Source organism: Aquarana catesbeiana, linkage group LG01 (genome assembly GCF_042186555.1).
Source record: "Aquarana catesbeiana isolate 2022-GZ linkage group LG01, ASM4218655v1, whole genome shotgun sequence".
NCBI classification, from domain to species: domain Eukaryota; kingdom Metazoa; phylum Chordata; class Amphibia; order Anura; family Ranidae; genus Aquarana; species Aquarana catesbeiana.
The window spans coordinates 963,660,565-963,675,681 of NC_133324.1; the positions used below are offsets into that span (position 1 = coordinate 963,660,565).

A 15,117-nucleotide genomic window follows, 5' to 3' on the forward strand; every position below is an offset into this window, starting at 1 on the left:
AGCCAGGACGGCCAGCTTCAAGCGCCGTCCGGGTTAGTTCATTTACATGAATTATGGATTCAGGCCCAACTGAGCCAGCATAGTTTGCAGAATTTCTTCTTAAAAAGTTGTGGAGAACACAGCAAGCCAGGATGATATGATTGAGTTTATACTCCGCCATATATATGGGTGTAAGAAATAGGCGGAACCGGCTGGCCATGATTCCAAATGTGTTCTCCACCACTCTTCTGGCTCTGGCCAGCCGATAATTAAAAACCCTCTGGTCCGGGGTGAGGGTCCTCATAGGGAATGGCCGCATAAGATGGTCCCCCAGCGCAAACGCTTCATCCGCAACGAAGACGAATGGGAGTCCTTCCACATTGGATTCGCCACCTCCAGAAGACAAGCTGCCATTCTGGAGATGCCTGTAGAACTCCGTCTGGGCAATGACTCCACCATCTGACATCCGGCCATTCTTCCCCACGTCCACATACAGGAACTCATAAGTAGCTGACACCACCGCCAACATCACAATACTATTGAACCCCTTATAGTTGTAATAGTATGACCCTGAATTGGGTGGTGGGACTATGTGGATGTGTTTCCCAGGAATTGCCCCTCCGCAGTTAGGAAAGTCCCACCGCTGGGCAAAGTGGGAGGCCACAGTCTTCCATTCCTATGGGTTGGAAGGAAACTGTGGAGTCAAACCAGAAAAATAAATTAATCATCTTGCACATCAACATGGAAAGCAGATTTGACACAAACATTCTTGGCCAACATCAGTATAACGTTTATTTTAGGGAGTATTTAAAGACAAAGGTATAAGGTCCACCTTTCAGATCCCCCCCCCCCCCCCCTCTCATGGGCCATTTGTAAAATTTTATGGGGGGGGGATGTTTTGGACAGGTAAACCTCTTCACTTCATTGAGAGATTAATGCCTAAATAATGTGTATTACTTTGGTCAGCCCCTCCTTACTTTACACTATTGGCAGCCCACTGGACGGGTAAGAAGTGTCATAATACAAAGAGGTAAATATACATGACACATTTTAGCACATTTTTACATTATATAGCCTATCAAGATAATAATAGGATACCAAAACTTTAAACATTACCATTTGAAAGTATTTAGGCAGGCCCTTGCACTACATGCTTTGGGGAATTCATCCATAAATATGACCACAAAAGAGGTGGGTATAGTGTGTATGGGTTTGGCAAAGTCAGCAGATAGAGGATTGGTATTAGCTGAGTTAGCAGTTGGGGGGAGGGGGGTTTCCAAATGATTTTGGGACACAAAAAAAACCTTCATGCTTTAGGAGATATTTACAATAAAGCTGTGCGCCGATGTCTACGGCGCATGCCCCCTTTAGGAAGGGCAGATCGTGCCATTTCTAAAAGGGTCATGCCATGACTGGCAGCTCCCATGCGCGGGAGTGATGTCACGTGACTCTGGCCAGTCACAGAGCCGGAGTTCATGGCCCCAGAAGGAAGAGGGGTGAAGATGGATGCTTGCTGCTAGTGGGGACAGCTGTGACATCGCAGGCTTCAGTTTCTGGTAGGTGACACATAATGGGCTAGTATGCGATACATACTAGCCCATTATGCTTTACCTTTGCAGGGAAATAAAGAGGAAGTAAAACCCATCAGGGTTTACTTCCTCTTTAAGTGCACTGCATGTACAAGCAGGGAAGGAATGGCTAACGCATTTCACAGGTTGATGAAGCACATTAGCTGTTCCTCTACTACTTTGCACATGTAGTGCTCCTCCATGTCTTTCATGGTTTTATATGAATTAAGGCATTTTTGGATCTCAGCTGGGTGTGCAGCCACCTGGACTTTATTTTTTTTTTTTTTGAACACTGGCCATTGCTGGAGCTGGTCATTGGCCATTGCTGGAGCTGGTCATTGGTTGGTTATTGGAAAGCTGTGTCATTTTCTTACTACCCACTGCTAAAACTTTACGAATGCTGTTCTGGGAGATTCAGGATTGCATGTTTAGTGTCTGTTCTAAGCCACCCATACCAAAGCCAGCTATCTTTACTATGTCCTTTACAGTCCTACAAAGACTCCAGGGCCACGTCATTCAGGATTAACATATCCGGTCAAATGATTTTACAGTTATGTAATTGCAATCATTTTGTGTTTTTCGGCACTTTATATATATTTTTATTTGTATATTATTTCTATATTATAAATTGTTTTATTGTAAATTAATGAAATCATTTCATTTATTAGGAAAAATGGCAGATAACATTCTAAATAGGGATTTTCCATGGTGCCTAAACCTGCATGACACAGAAAAAGCCTTTTAACTATTCATATCCACAAAAATTTGGCATGTCCTATATTTTAAAAATATTTGGGCACAGTCCTTGGAGGAGACCTCAGCACCGCAAGGCAAGAGCACTACCCACTCAGTTACTGCCCAGCAGTGTCACATACACACAAGGAATTACATTTCTATATAGAGGTGGGATCCCAAAATCTTCAGATCTTATTGGAAAAGATCCCCAGTAGACGACATTAGTCTTCTCACTTCCAATGCTGTCCAGCAGGGAGCAATCATGTGTTGCACTTTCAGCCACTGAATACATGGATATAGTTCAATTCTATATTTTATCCTCAGCTCCTGTCTGGTTCTCACATGTTTCCTGATAATTGCTGTTTTGTATAGAGATATTATTTTCTGCTTTCCCTCTTTTTTCTTTCCCTACAATATACAAAAAGAGAAAATGTTGGTGATAAAAAAATATAATGACAATGTAAGAATTGGGAATATTTGTGTGGGGATATAGTATTTTCCCTAATTTCTTTTTTTTTTTTTTTTTTTTTTTTTTTTGAATTCTGTAGTCAGCAGTGGGCTGTAGTTCAGACTAAGACCCCTTTCACACTGAGGTGCTTTTTAGGCATTTTAGCGCTAAAAATAGCGCCTGTAACGTGCCTGAAAAGTGCCTCTCAAGCCACCCCAGTGTGAAAGTGCGAGTGCTTTCACACTGCAGCGGTGTGCTTGCAGGACAAGAAAAGTCTTTGGGGCGGTGGGGGAGCTGTGTATACTCCTGCCCACTGAAATGAATAGGCAGCGCTGCTGAAGCGCCTGCAAATCTCTTCGGTAGCGCCGCAAAATAAGCGCTATCAACCCTTTCCTCAGCTGCTGGTGGGGGTTGAAAGCGCCCAGCTAGCGGCCGAAAAGCACCGCTATAACAGTGGTAAAACGCAGCTAAAACAACCACTAACGGACCCACCGCCCCAGTGTGAAAGGGGTCTAACTGTACCAGGAGCGTTTCTCTAATAGTAGAGTGTTTTCTCTGCCATGTGTTGTTTGAGCTTGCTCCAGCAGGGAGTGCTAGAGACGTATTATTCTGGATTATGGTCGTTTGATAGCCTGGCCATTCAACAGGTCTGGAGAACCTGCTTATGCATGCTGGGAGAACTAATAAATATCTGAGACATTTGCTGTTCTGGATTTTCCCTGCAGGGCTTTAGTGAGGCCCGGAACGTTAGAGACTAAAGATTGATAGTGTAGGGCCGGGCATGACAGTGTGTCTTAGGGAGACACATAAGGGGTTAATTTGGAAAAGATGTAATGGGAGTGTTAGAAGGAGGATGGTAAGAGAGAAGTTTAGTTGGAGGGGGATTGGCTTTATTTAAGGGAGAGGCGGAGCCAAGTGGGCAGTTTGAGGAAGAAGCTGAAGGAGGAGGCAGTTTTTCACTGCTCCTCCGCAATGGCCAACATTGATGTGATTGTAGTAGGCTAAGAAGGGTGGCTGCGGTGAAGGGACCAGGGTGGTTACAGAGCCAGGTCACGGACCTGAGAGAGGATGAGGCGGGCGGGTCCACTTCAGGTGAGGTTTCCCATCACGTGCGGAGGTCGTGGCCTCCAGCACATTTTTCACCAGGGCCTGCATCTCGGCCCGTTCGCCTTCCTAGAAGCCCGCTGGAGGATCGATCAGTTCCTCCAGCAAAAATAGCCCAACACCATGCTGCAGAAGGGCCCGGGCAGTCCACACGCCCTCGGCCTAACTCGGGAGGCGGGCCATGGGCCAGCATGGCTCCGCTTCCCCACCTGGGAATCGCGGGACAGGACGAATGGCGGCATCCCCCTCTGACTCCAGCTATTCGGGGAGGAGGCAAAGGGGTGAAGGAGCATCAGGCAGAGCCACAGGAGTGGGGACACGGAAGGCTGGGAAGGCCGTGAGTGGGCACGGCCTACCGGAGCTGCGCACAGCGAGGCAAGATGGCGGAGGACAAAAAAGACAAACAAGGCAGCCAGGCATCTGTCAGCTCAGGACAGTGACACCATGCAGCTGGGGGCGGAGCTTCGGGGGAGAGACGGGCCCCACAACACCAAAATTCCACTGCCTCCGGGGCCTCTTCACCCGGGGGGCTTGCAACATCACCCATCATCGAACAAGATGAGAGGTCGAAAGGGGAGGTGTCGGAGAATGAGGAACCACAGGTACCAGCGAGGGAGACCAGCACGGCGGCTGTTGGGAGAGCTCCCGGTCAGCCCGGTAAGTCCTGTGCTAATTTGTCATTGTCTAATGCATTGCAGGATTTGTTAGGGTTGTACCAGCGGGGACAGTAGGGCCAGTAGCTCCTTTGGCATGGTCAATAGGGAAAATGCCGGACCAGCAAATGGTGGGGAATAGGCCTACCAATGCGCGGACCAGTGCACAGCTGCAGGATTTGCTGGAGGGTCTGATTTGAAGGGGGACAAGGGCAGCCCCCTCAGGTGGCCCCATGGACAGCACCGGCGAGCGGGACAGCGGATGGGGGAGCAGGGGTAACCGGGGCCGCGGCGTCCCCGACAACTCCGCCACCCGGGCAGTCAGAGGTAGGAGTTGTCACCGGGAAGGCAGGGGAAAAAAGGGGCCACAGAGACGGCGGAGAGAACAGATAGAAGAAGTGTGAGGTGTAAGTGTGCTTCGAGGGCCCGCTGGGAGCACATCTGAAACAGGAAGTCCGGGATAAGATTTGCAAGGGTGAGTATGTGGAAATTTAGGCTTATGTTTTCGGCGAGGGCCCAGCCTCAGTTTCTTCAGGGGGGGCTGGAGGGTACACATTCCGACTGCCGACAGAAAAAAGTGGGGGTGTGCTGGCAGTACAATGGGGGGCTCCTGTAAATTTGGAGGGTCTTGCAAGTTTAAGCACGAGAGTTCCGGGTGTGGGGGAGCCCATACATTGTCCAGAGGCTTCATGAGAAGGAACCATACCGGCTCACAAAAGGGACAACGCCGGTGTGGGGGAGGGAAGGATGCAGCCTTTTCTGAGTAAGTATCCGGACAGGGAAGCGGCAATGTTATTGGCTTTGGGGTTTCGGGACGGTTTTAAGATCCCGTGTTCATTGGCAATGGTCATGCCAATGGCAAGGAATCTGAAATCTGCATTACAGTATCCGGAGGTGGTGGGGAAAAAAAATTGGAAAAGTGGCCATGGGTCGCTTGGAGGGCTGTTTGCAAAAAGCCTTTGCAGGATTTGATGGTGCCACCATTGGGGCAGTCATCACTTATCCTTTCCAAAGGGTGGTTCGGTCAATGATGTCATTTACCCTGAAGCGTGCACAGTGGTATACACTTCATTTGATGCAGCAGTCAGGTGGGTTAGGCACTATGGACTGGGGGCGCTTATGGCCAGGGCCGTCTTTAGCGCAGGGCAAACGGGGCACTTGCCCAATCTTTGCTGGGGGGCCCGCGCTAGCCGTGAATTGGGGCCCGATCGCAACTTTGCAGAGCGCACAGAGGACACGGGAGGATGTATTCCTCCCTAGCCAGCTGAGAGGGGGCGGGGCCGGGAGCTCCACTGACGCTCTGACCCCGCCCATGTGCAGCCTGTGTACTCGGAAAAGAGCTTCTATAATGAGAGCCAGTGATCGGATTGCGAGTGTCAGTGGAGCTTCCGACCCTGGCTGGTGAATACAGAGGTCCGGGGGCGGGGCCGGGAGCTCCAATGACACTCCCACTCCGATCACTGGCTCTCACTACAGGCGCCCAGTACACAGGCTGCACGTGGGCGGGGTCAGAGCGTCAGTGAAGCTCCCGGCCCCGCCCCTCTCAGCTGGCTAGCGCGGAATACATCCTCCCATGTCCTCTGTGCGCTCTGCAAAGCTGTCATCGGGGCAACAATTCACAGGTGATGTGGGCCCAGGGCCCACCCAACAAAGCATCAGTGGAGCTCCCAGCTGCTTTAGTGAGAGCAGAGAGTGGAAGCCCCGCCCACAGTCTTGAATGTATGTAATGAGTTTGGCTGGCCAGGTATGTCCTTTACAACCATAAATGCCTGACTGTTTAAACCCTGAGCTGTGTTATTTAACTGTACAGCTGTGCATTGCTGAAAGTTCTCTGACCATCCCCTGTATAATGTCCGCAGTCTCTGGTAATCTCCTGCAGTATGTCCGCAGTCTCTGGTAATCTCCTGCAGTATGTCCGCAGTCTCCGATTGTCTCCTGCAGTATGTCCGCAGTCTCCGATTGTCTCCTGCAGTATGTCCGCAGTCTCCGATTGTCTCCTGCAGTATGTCCGCAGTCTCCGATTGTCTCCTGCAGTATGTCCGCAGTCTCTGATTGTCTCCTGCTGTATGTCCGCAGTCTCTGAACCTCTCCTGTAGTATGTGTATTAATGTGCCCCTTTACTTGCTCAATTATTTGGGATTGCTCCACTGCTCAATGAGAGGTAATGATGTGCATGAACCTCTAGCAACCAATCAGCAAACAGTAGTGATCTGCTTTAATCTCTAGCAACCAATCGGTAAGTGCTAATGATGTGCTGTAACCCCTAGCAACCAATTAGTGAGCGCTAATAATGTACATTAACCTCTAGCAACCAATCAGCAAGCAGAAATTATGTGTTGTAACCTCTAGAAACCAGCCATTGAGCAGTAATGATAGGCTGTAACCTCTGGCAAACAATTGCAATCGCTGCGTGATCTGCTGCAGTAAACTGATTTTGAGTTTACCTGCTATTTTTTGTATGTCTCAGAATGGAGGGGGGGCCCCAAGAAAATGTTTGCCCAGGGCCCAATCAAAATTAAAGACAGCCCTGCTTATGGCAAGACAGGCATAGAATCTGTGTTCCGCTTGCTTCCGGTGCATCCGGATAGATTCCGGCTGCTGGGATGTTACTGACTGGAGCAATTTGATATGGATAGATGCTTGCCCATGGGTTGGTCCATTTCTTGTTACCATGTTTGAGGCATTCAGCCTTTTCTGGTGTGGGTGGTTAGGGAGGTGTTGGGCCTGGATTCAGTCATACATTATGTGGATGACTTCCTGGGCATTAGCTTCCCTGCCTCCACTGTGTGTGCGATTCTCCTCTCTACGTTGCCGCACATCGCAGGCAGGTTTGGAGTGCCATTGGCAGCCGAGAAAATGGAAGGCCCATCGATGGATCTTTGTTTTTTGGGAATTGTGTTAGATTCAGCGGCAAGAGAGTGCCGCCTGCCAAGAGGTAAGTTAGAGGACCTACCAGAAGAAATTCTGGAGATACACGGACTGCGGAAAGTACAGTTGAGGACTTTGCAGGCATTGCTGGGTAAGCTGAATTTTGCCTGTAGGATCACCCCGATGGGGTGGGTTTTGGCCAACGGATGTCGGCAGCTACAGCGGGAATTAAAGCCCCAAGTCATTTTAGTCACCTGACCGGGGAACACAGAGAGGATTTGAAGGTATGGTAGGAGTTTCTAGCGTCATACAAGGGCAGGTCGGTGGATGTCTGGCCCGGTGAGTAATTGTGCTGTGGAATTGGTCACGGATGTGGGGAATCCACGGGCTACAGTGAGTTTTTCCAGGGGCATTGGAGAGCGGAACCCTGGCCACAGTCCTGGGTGGAAGTGGGGTTCCTTCGTAACCTGGTATGCTTGGAGCTTTTTTCCCAGTGGTGCTGGCTATGGAATGGTGGGGGGAGACATGCCAGAATCTGAAATCGAGACTGGATTACGACAACATGGGTATGGTGTAAGTGGGCGATCACATGTCGTCATCATCATGCTGGCTCCAGGTGCAGAGAAGGAAGGAATTCCTTGCCCGGATTGGATGTGGGAGCTGCCCTTGGAGTCGCCGCGGGATGGATATGGCAGTCAATAAGTGAGTTAACGTGGGCAGCATACATGAAGGTATGGTAAGAATGGTTGTTTCTGGTGCAGGAAGTAGGGGTTGGTACAGAGGGGTACTTGGTAAGGTTATTGGTGTTGTGTTTCATATCTAGGACCATAGAAAGTGGGGGATCGGTCTCTTCCATTGAGCAAAAGCTGGCGGGCTTGTCATTCCCTTTAAATTACTGGGGAGGGGAAGATTGGACAAAAGCTTTTGAGGAGGTAGACAAAAAAAAGTTATCGTAAAGGGCACAAGAAAAGGATGCGAGACTGCCTGTCAATTTTGTGAACCTTAGGTCCCTATGTGGGACGTTGAGTTCAGTGTGCACATCATGTTATGAGGTTTTGTTTTTACAGCAGCATTCTTGCTGGCATTTTATGGGACATTTCATATAGGGGAATTAATGAACCCATTGCAATGGTTGGCGGGGGGGGGGGGGGGGCTGTTGGAGCATGACGTGCGGGTGGATGTGGACAGGGTGTGTTTGCGGCTGCGTAGGTCCAAAAATGGATCTGCAGGGTGAGGGTGTGGATGTTTCGCTGTTCGCGTGGCCGGGGTCCAAGGTATGCACGGTCGAAGCTGTGCGTGCATTTCGGCAGGGTGGAACAGCTGGGGAGGGGCCATTCCGGAGGCATGAGGACGGGTCCTATTCGTCGAAGTTTCAGTTCATATCAGTCAGAAAATGTCTTGCAAAGGCTGGTTTGGATGGGGTGAACTACGCTTCACACTCCTTCCGCATCGGGGCAGCTGCTGATGCGGCCAGATATGGGTTGGATGAGGCGGCGGTGCAAAGGTTTGGGAGGTGGGGATCGAGGAGATTCCATACCTGTGTAATGCATCAACTGGCGATATAAAAAAAAGGGGGGTGCATGTGGTTAGTCTGGATTCGCAGGCTGTGATGTGGTAGTTGTTAAAAGGATGTGGTTCTGGGTGATGCTACCTTTCTGTTATCTTTTCGTTTCAGATGGAGGTTCTGTACGCCTCGTCTGGATCATGGGTCACTACTAGGTTTGTTGGGGGGCCAGAAGAGGAGATGTAGGACCGAATGGCAGGCAATTGGGTGTTTCCAGGGGGAGGCTTATGTGCGCTGGTTAGGAGTGCTCGGGATGCTGTGAGGCTGAGTAGTAGCGGAGGTTGAGAGGTAAGCAAGGTTGGATATACCACCTGATGTGTTAGCGATACATGCGGGGGGTTATGATTTGGGGGTCCGACTGGTCAGGGATCTGATCGCATACATAAAGTCTGATTTGGTACAGTTGCGCACAGATTTCCATAGCACTCTGCGGCTGTGGCAGGACATCGTCGCTTGGGCGAAATGTCGCAGGGATAGGTCTGGTGCGAATTAATAAGACCCACATCAGGATGGATAAAGTAGTGGGGAAGTTTTTGTTGCTCAGACTGGGGGTATGGTGATCAGGCACTGAGAGTTAGAGACGAATGTTGGTCTCTATTTTGAGGAGGGATGGAGTTCACCTCTCTGAGGTGGGAATTGACCTATGGGGTTGCAGGAAAGGATCCAACGGGCCCTGCGGGTGTGCTGGTGTCCTCAAGGGTAAGGCTGTCACCCTTTTTGGGCTGTGGCTGTGTTTTTCTGTTGGTCTTTGATGGTGGCAGTAAACGGAATTGATGGAAAAGGGGTGAGGGCTCATCGGTATTATGTGCCCCTCCGGTGTATTCCAGCAAAAGGTTGATGGAATACTGTAATGGTTTCACTGCGGGAAGGGGGTGTCCCCGAGCGGTTACAGCTGGAGGCCTATCAGGTTGGAAAAGGTCCCACAGTGCATTGGTGGTATATGTGGTGGAATGTGGGTCACTGTCAGACCAGCAGACTGGGGTTAACAAGCTGTGTTATGGATGTTTATTATATATATATATATATATATATATATATATATATATATATATATATATATATATATATATATATATATTTGTGTTATATAATATGTGGAGTTATTACCGTATATACTCGAGTATAAGTTGTTCCGAGTATAAGTCGAGGCCCTAATTTACCACAAAAAAATGGGAAAAACTTATTGACCCGAGTATAAGACGAGGGTGAGAAATGCACAGCTACTGTAAGTGGAAAAGATGGTCAACAATGCCCATTTGCAGCATCACTGTGCCCATTTGCAGCCATAGGTCCCCTGAACTTCAAACTCGGTAGTTAAGGGTTCCTAGATGCCCCCGAGCTGCAGCCAAAATTTGGGGTCTCTGAACCCAAAGGGTCCCGAAATGACATTGCTGCAGATGGACACAGTTGACCGAATTTGGGGCCCCGTATCTCGGGGCCACTTAGTACTAAGAACCCCAAATTTGGTGTGCAAACCCAGTGGAACTAGCACCATAAAATTTCCAAAGCTGGGGTTTCTAGCACCAAGTGGCCCCGAGATACAGGGCCCCAAAAATCAGTTCAGAAAATGTCAAGCACTTTTCTGCAGCAGAGAATGACATTTTCCAAACCGGTTTTGGGGCCCCGTATCTCAGGGCCACTTAGTGCTAGGAACTTTGGATATGTTGTGGTACCAGGTCCACTGGGTTTGCACACCAAATATGGAGTTCCTAGCACCAAGTGGCCCTGAGATACGGGGCCCCAAAGTCGGTTTGGAAAAATGAAATTTTTTGCTGCAGAAAAGTGCTTGACTCGAGTATAAGTCGAGGGGGGGCACTTTCAGCACTAAAAAATGTGCTGAAAAATTCGACTTATACTCGAGTATATACGGTAATTGGATTGTTTTAATAAAGGCTGTTATGGCCATTTTACTCCAAAAAGGTAAAGGTGTGGTCTCATCATTTTAAGTGGGTAAGAAATGGGTCGGAGTATAAGTGGATAACAGTGATAATAATATGGGGACATTTAGACTACACTGGTCATGCTTTGTGAGTTGCCAACCTAGGAAGTTAGTCTCTCCTAGGCATTATGTACAGCCGTGGAAGGAAGCGGGGATATCCCCACCTGAGAAGACCTCCTGAAGATGTGTGTTGCTGGAGACAAACAGCACAAACTGCAACTCTATCAACATACAGTATGGACATGTGACTGGATGAGTGGGACAGTATATACAGGGACCTTCCTATATATGCCTGTCTTGCAAGATAAAGACTGAGATACCAATAGAACCTCAAATTTTAAGGAACCAAAGCTCTGAAAGATTCCAGTCAACACAGACTGCAATTTTTAAGGTAGCCAAGATGTAGGCAGGTGGAGTCTACTTTCTCCACTGCAAGTGGCATTCAACCACCGTGGCATTAGAGAGAAAGAGAGAGAGAGAGGAAGAGAGAGAGAGAAAGTTGTGGAATATGGTTTCTCTATGGTTTCCTGGGTCACTGGGGGAGCTATCCGATTGGATGCTGGCACCCCATGTGACACTGATGGCCATCTTGCATTTTACCACATGGTAATAGCATATATATATATATATATATTAATATACACACAGTACATGCAAATCCTTATGTGGGTGCAGTGGCAGCAAATCCAAGAGTGTTTGGGTGCAGTAGCAGCAAGGGTTAGAATGCATGTTGGGTGCAGTGGTGACGAGTACAAGGGTTCCAATCCCAGATGATGCCTTCTAAGGGGAAACACTTTGGGCGGAACTAGTGGTGTGACATCAACACAGACAGACCGACCTCTCTTCAACGTGGCCATCTTTATATGACATTCTTTGCCTATTTTATAAGATTTTTCTGTAAGTGCAATACTTTTTATTAAATACTTGATTCAAGCAGTATAGCACTATGAGTCCTCTTTCAATACATGCACTGTAACTGAGCGTTGGAAAGTGAAATCTATCCTGACACTTAGGGGCTGTCCAGGAACAAGCTGTGGCTTCCCAGCTGGGAATATTCCTACTGGCTTATGATCTTCTTTGTGGGATCTAATGGTCTGGTAAGCGGCCCATTTTTCTCTAAGAGCACGGTGGTGACATAGAAGCACTTTATGTATGGTTATTTTGGTTATGGATGGACTCCATTGGAGTTTTAATTTTTTCCATTTTTTTTGTATGAACTGTGGACTATCATCTTTTTCTTCTGCACTCAGATTGACTTTATTTGGAACGTATTGTCTGTATATGAATTATTTATTATTGAAGTTTGCACTTTTCACTTTTAGAAAAAGTGTGTTATGTGATTTTTTTTTTTTTTTTTTTTTTTTTTTTTTTTTTGTATATTGTTTGCACTTTAATATTTGGATTTTAGCACATAATCTGCATTTTAAATATATCTGGATGTGGCATTAACCATGTGATTTTGCAGGTTATTATAAGGTAATTTATACTTGCATTTTGTTTTTTGAGACAGCATTTCATTAACATTTCTACAAAATGTGCATGGTCCTAGTACTCAGGGAATATTTGGTGTTGCAGTCTTAATTTAATGTGGCTAAGCGAAACCCTAGGAATTTTTTAACTTGAGTATATCACATATACTGGACAATATCAAATACATACTCTGAGGAGTTTCTGCCTCGTCCATGGAGTTAACTGGACCACGGAAATGCACACCAGAACCAGAAGTATTAGCACCACCAAACCGATGATAATTCCTAGGCATGACCCTGACAACACACTGGAAAAAAGACGCAACACAGAACACGGCATAAAAACATATGAATAAGGAGAAATACATAAATAAATGCCTTAAACAAAACAGCTTGTAAGGGGCCTGGTGGGACAAGCTGGATACATGATTAATATATTAATCAATTACTGGGCCCTTTGTTTTATTGGGAAAATTCTGGTGAAAAAGACTGTGACATGGGTTTATTTTGCCAAAGCAGTCATTTAATGAAACCATAATCCAAAAACAGCCACATTTTACCACTGAAGCTACCAGGAAGGGGGTCTTTGGTCCCAATATATTATAAAGGGAACTGCTCTTTAGTCTGTCCTAAGTTGCAACCATCAACTTCTTACTGGAAGCACCAAATCCCATGGGGCCACTATATCCTCCAACATGCTCCATACCATCTGATATGCCTACTTTTACCTAAGCTTCCTACTAGTTTACCTTTGCCAGTGACCTTGTACCCATTTGTCTGCCATGACAAATCACCTCCCCAAAGACCCTAATAAAAATTATTTGGGTGGGTTGGTAAGACCACTTTCTAGCTCTGCATTTCCTTCTGGAATGGCCATCACAATACCCTTATTTGTGATTCCTTACTACCCAAGCTACCACCTTTGTCCCTTTTGCCTTGCAGCCCCTCTGTTAAGCCCTTCATAATCCAGGACTACCTATTTTTGGTACACCAAAACCAAATCATAGAATATCGCTGTGGCTTCCTTGCAATTGATGACTAGAGTGGAAGTTCTGGAATGTCAACACTAGAGATGGGCGAATGGTTCGGCCCGAGCATGAGTTCAGGCTGAACATTGGCTGTTCGTCCATTTGACGGACACCCAAATTATCGAAGCGCTCGACCGTTTGTTCCGCCTGCCAAATGACCACAATGTATTGCGCCGCCGCACAATGCATTGGAAGCCACGATTGGCTGAAGCAATGAAAGCTTTGCCCAATCAGGTCACAGAGCACTGGCAGAGCCATGATTGGAGAAAGTAATGATGACTTTATCCAATCATGGCTCATTGCTCTTAATCCCGTCCCCCCACTATAAAAGTATTCTTTCAATAGCGGCCATTTGTAGTGTGATAAATTTGCCTGGAGAAAGATAGAACAGGGCTCTGTTAGAGAGTTAGTGTGCTATTCTGATTCTATTGTCAGTGTAGAATATTAGTGTAGTGTAAATCTAGTGATCGATCATTCAGTATGAGTGTAGTGACCATTCATTTTTACATTAGTGTCAGTTTATTTGGTCAGGGCAGGTTTACTGCAATATATTTCAGTGCGTTAGTGCATGTTTAACACAGTATATTTCAGTGCATTAGTGCACGTTTAACGCAGTATATTTCAGTGTGTTAGTGCATGTTGAACTCAGTATATTTCAGTGCATTACATGCCGTTTTTAATGCAGTATATTTCTGTGCTTTAGTGCAAGTTTAATGCAGTATACTTCTGTGTGTTACCTGCAGGTTAACACAGTATATTTCAGTGTGTTACTGCACGTTTAACACAGTATATTTGTCAGGGCTGGGCTGGGCAGCCCTTCCTTCTCTGAGCTGGCCGCTCAGCTGTCGGATAATTGCCAGTTCCTATCTCTCAACAGTGGCTCACCTGTTGATGATATCCTGCCTTGTCAGTCCTGTCAACTTAAGGTGTCCGGTCCAGATGATCCCTGCCTTTGCCGTGGTCACAGCTCTAGAGATGCTCTCCTGTGTTCCTGTTAAAGACTTGTTTGGCTGACATTCCTTCTGGCTCCAGATCCTGCTTGTTGTTCTACTACGCTGTTCTCTGGCTCCCTGCCGTTTTGGTTTGTCTGCCTATCCGTTCCCGTTCCTGGACTCTGGCTATGTTTTGACTATGTTTACTCTGTTTACCTTTTTTTATTATTATTAAATAAGTGTGATTTAATTGTACTTCTGTCTCAGTCTGATTAATGGTTTCTGACAATATTTCTGTGCATTACTGCAAGTTTAACACAGTATATTGCAGTGTGTCAGTGCAGTTTTACTGCAGTGTATTGTAGTGTATCAGTGAAGTGTGTCTGTGTAGTGAGTACTCAGGTTAAAGTGCACAAAACACCACTTTCCACTCCATCATGTCTGGGAGGACATGAGGGGGCTAGCAGCATATGTGCCCACAGGCAAAGGTAGACGTGGTCAGTCCTCAGGCAGGGCATCATTTACTCTGTTTAGTGATATTGCCCATGCTATTCAGCCAGAGCATGCAGAGGAGGTGGTTGACTGGCTTACTAAACCATTCTCATTCTCCTCATTCTCTATAACCCGAGCAGAAACTAAACCTGCCTCCTTGTCCACAGCTATGCCTGCCATAGCCCCAGCTTCAGGCATGGAGGAGTCAGCTGAGTTATCTGAACACAGCGTCAGCCACTTGCTCCTTGACGATGCACAGCCATTACTTGATTCAGCTGTGGGTTCTGAAGTTGAGGAAGGCAGGAACATGAGCCAACAGAGGAGCGTACACTGGTACA

The 15,117-nt window shown here is 47.2% G+C and overlaps 1 long non-coding RNA gene across 1 annotated transcript in view; it reads right to left on the reverse strand.

The window, feature by feature from the left end:
- Positions 1 to 11,559: 11,559 nt before the first annotated feature.
- The window catches only part of LOC141122008 (uncharacterized), a 61,060-nt gene continuing 57,502 nt past the window's right edge, over positions 11,560 to 15,117 (reverse strand). Inside the window, exon 3 of the long non-coding RNA XR_012240610.1 lies at positions 11,560 to 12,635. This is a non-coding gene — a long non-coding RNA (uncharacterized lncRNA). The remainder of the gene's footprint in view (positions 12,636 to 15,117) is intronic.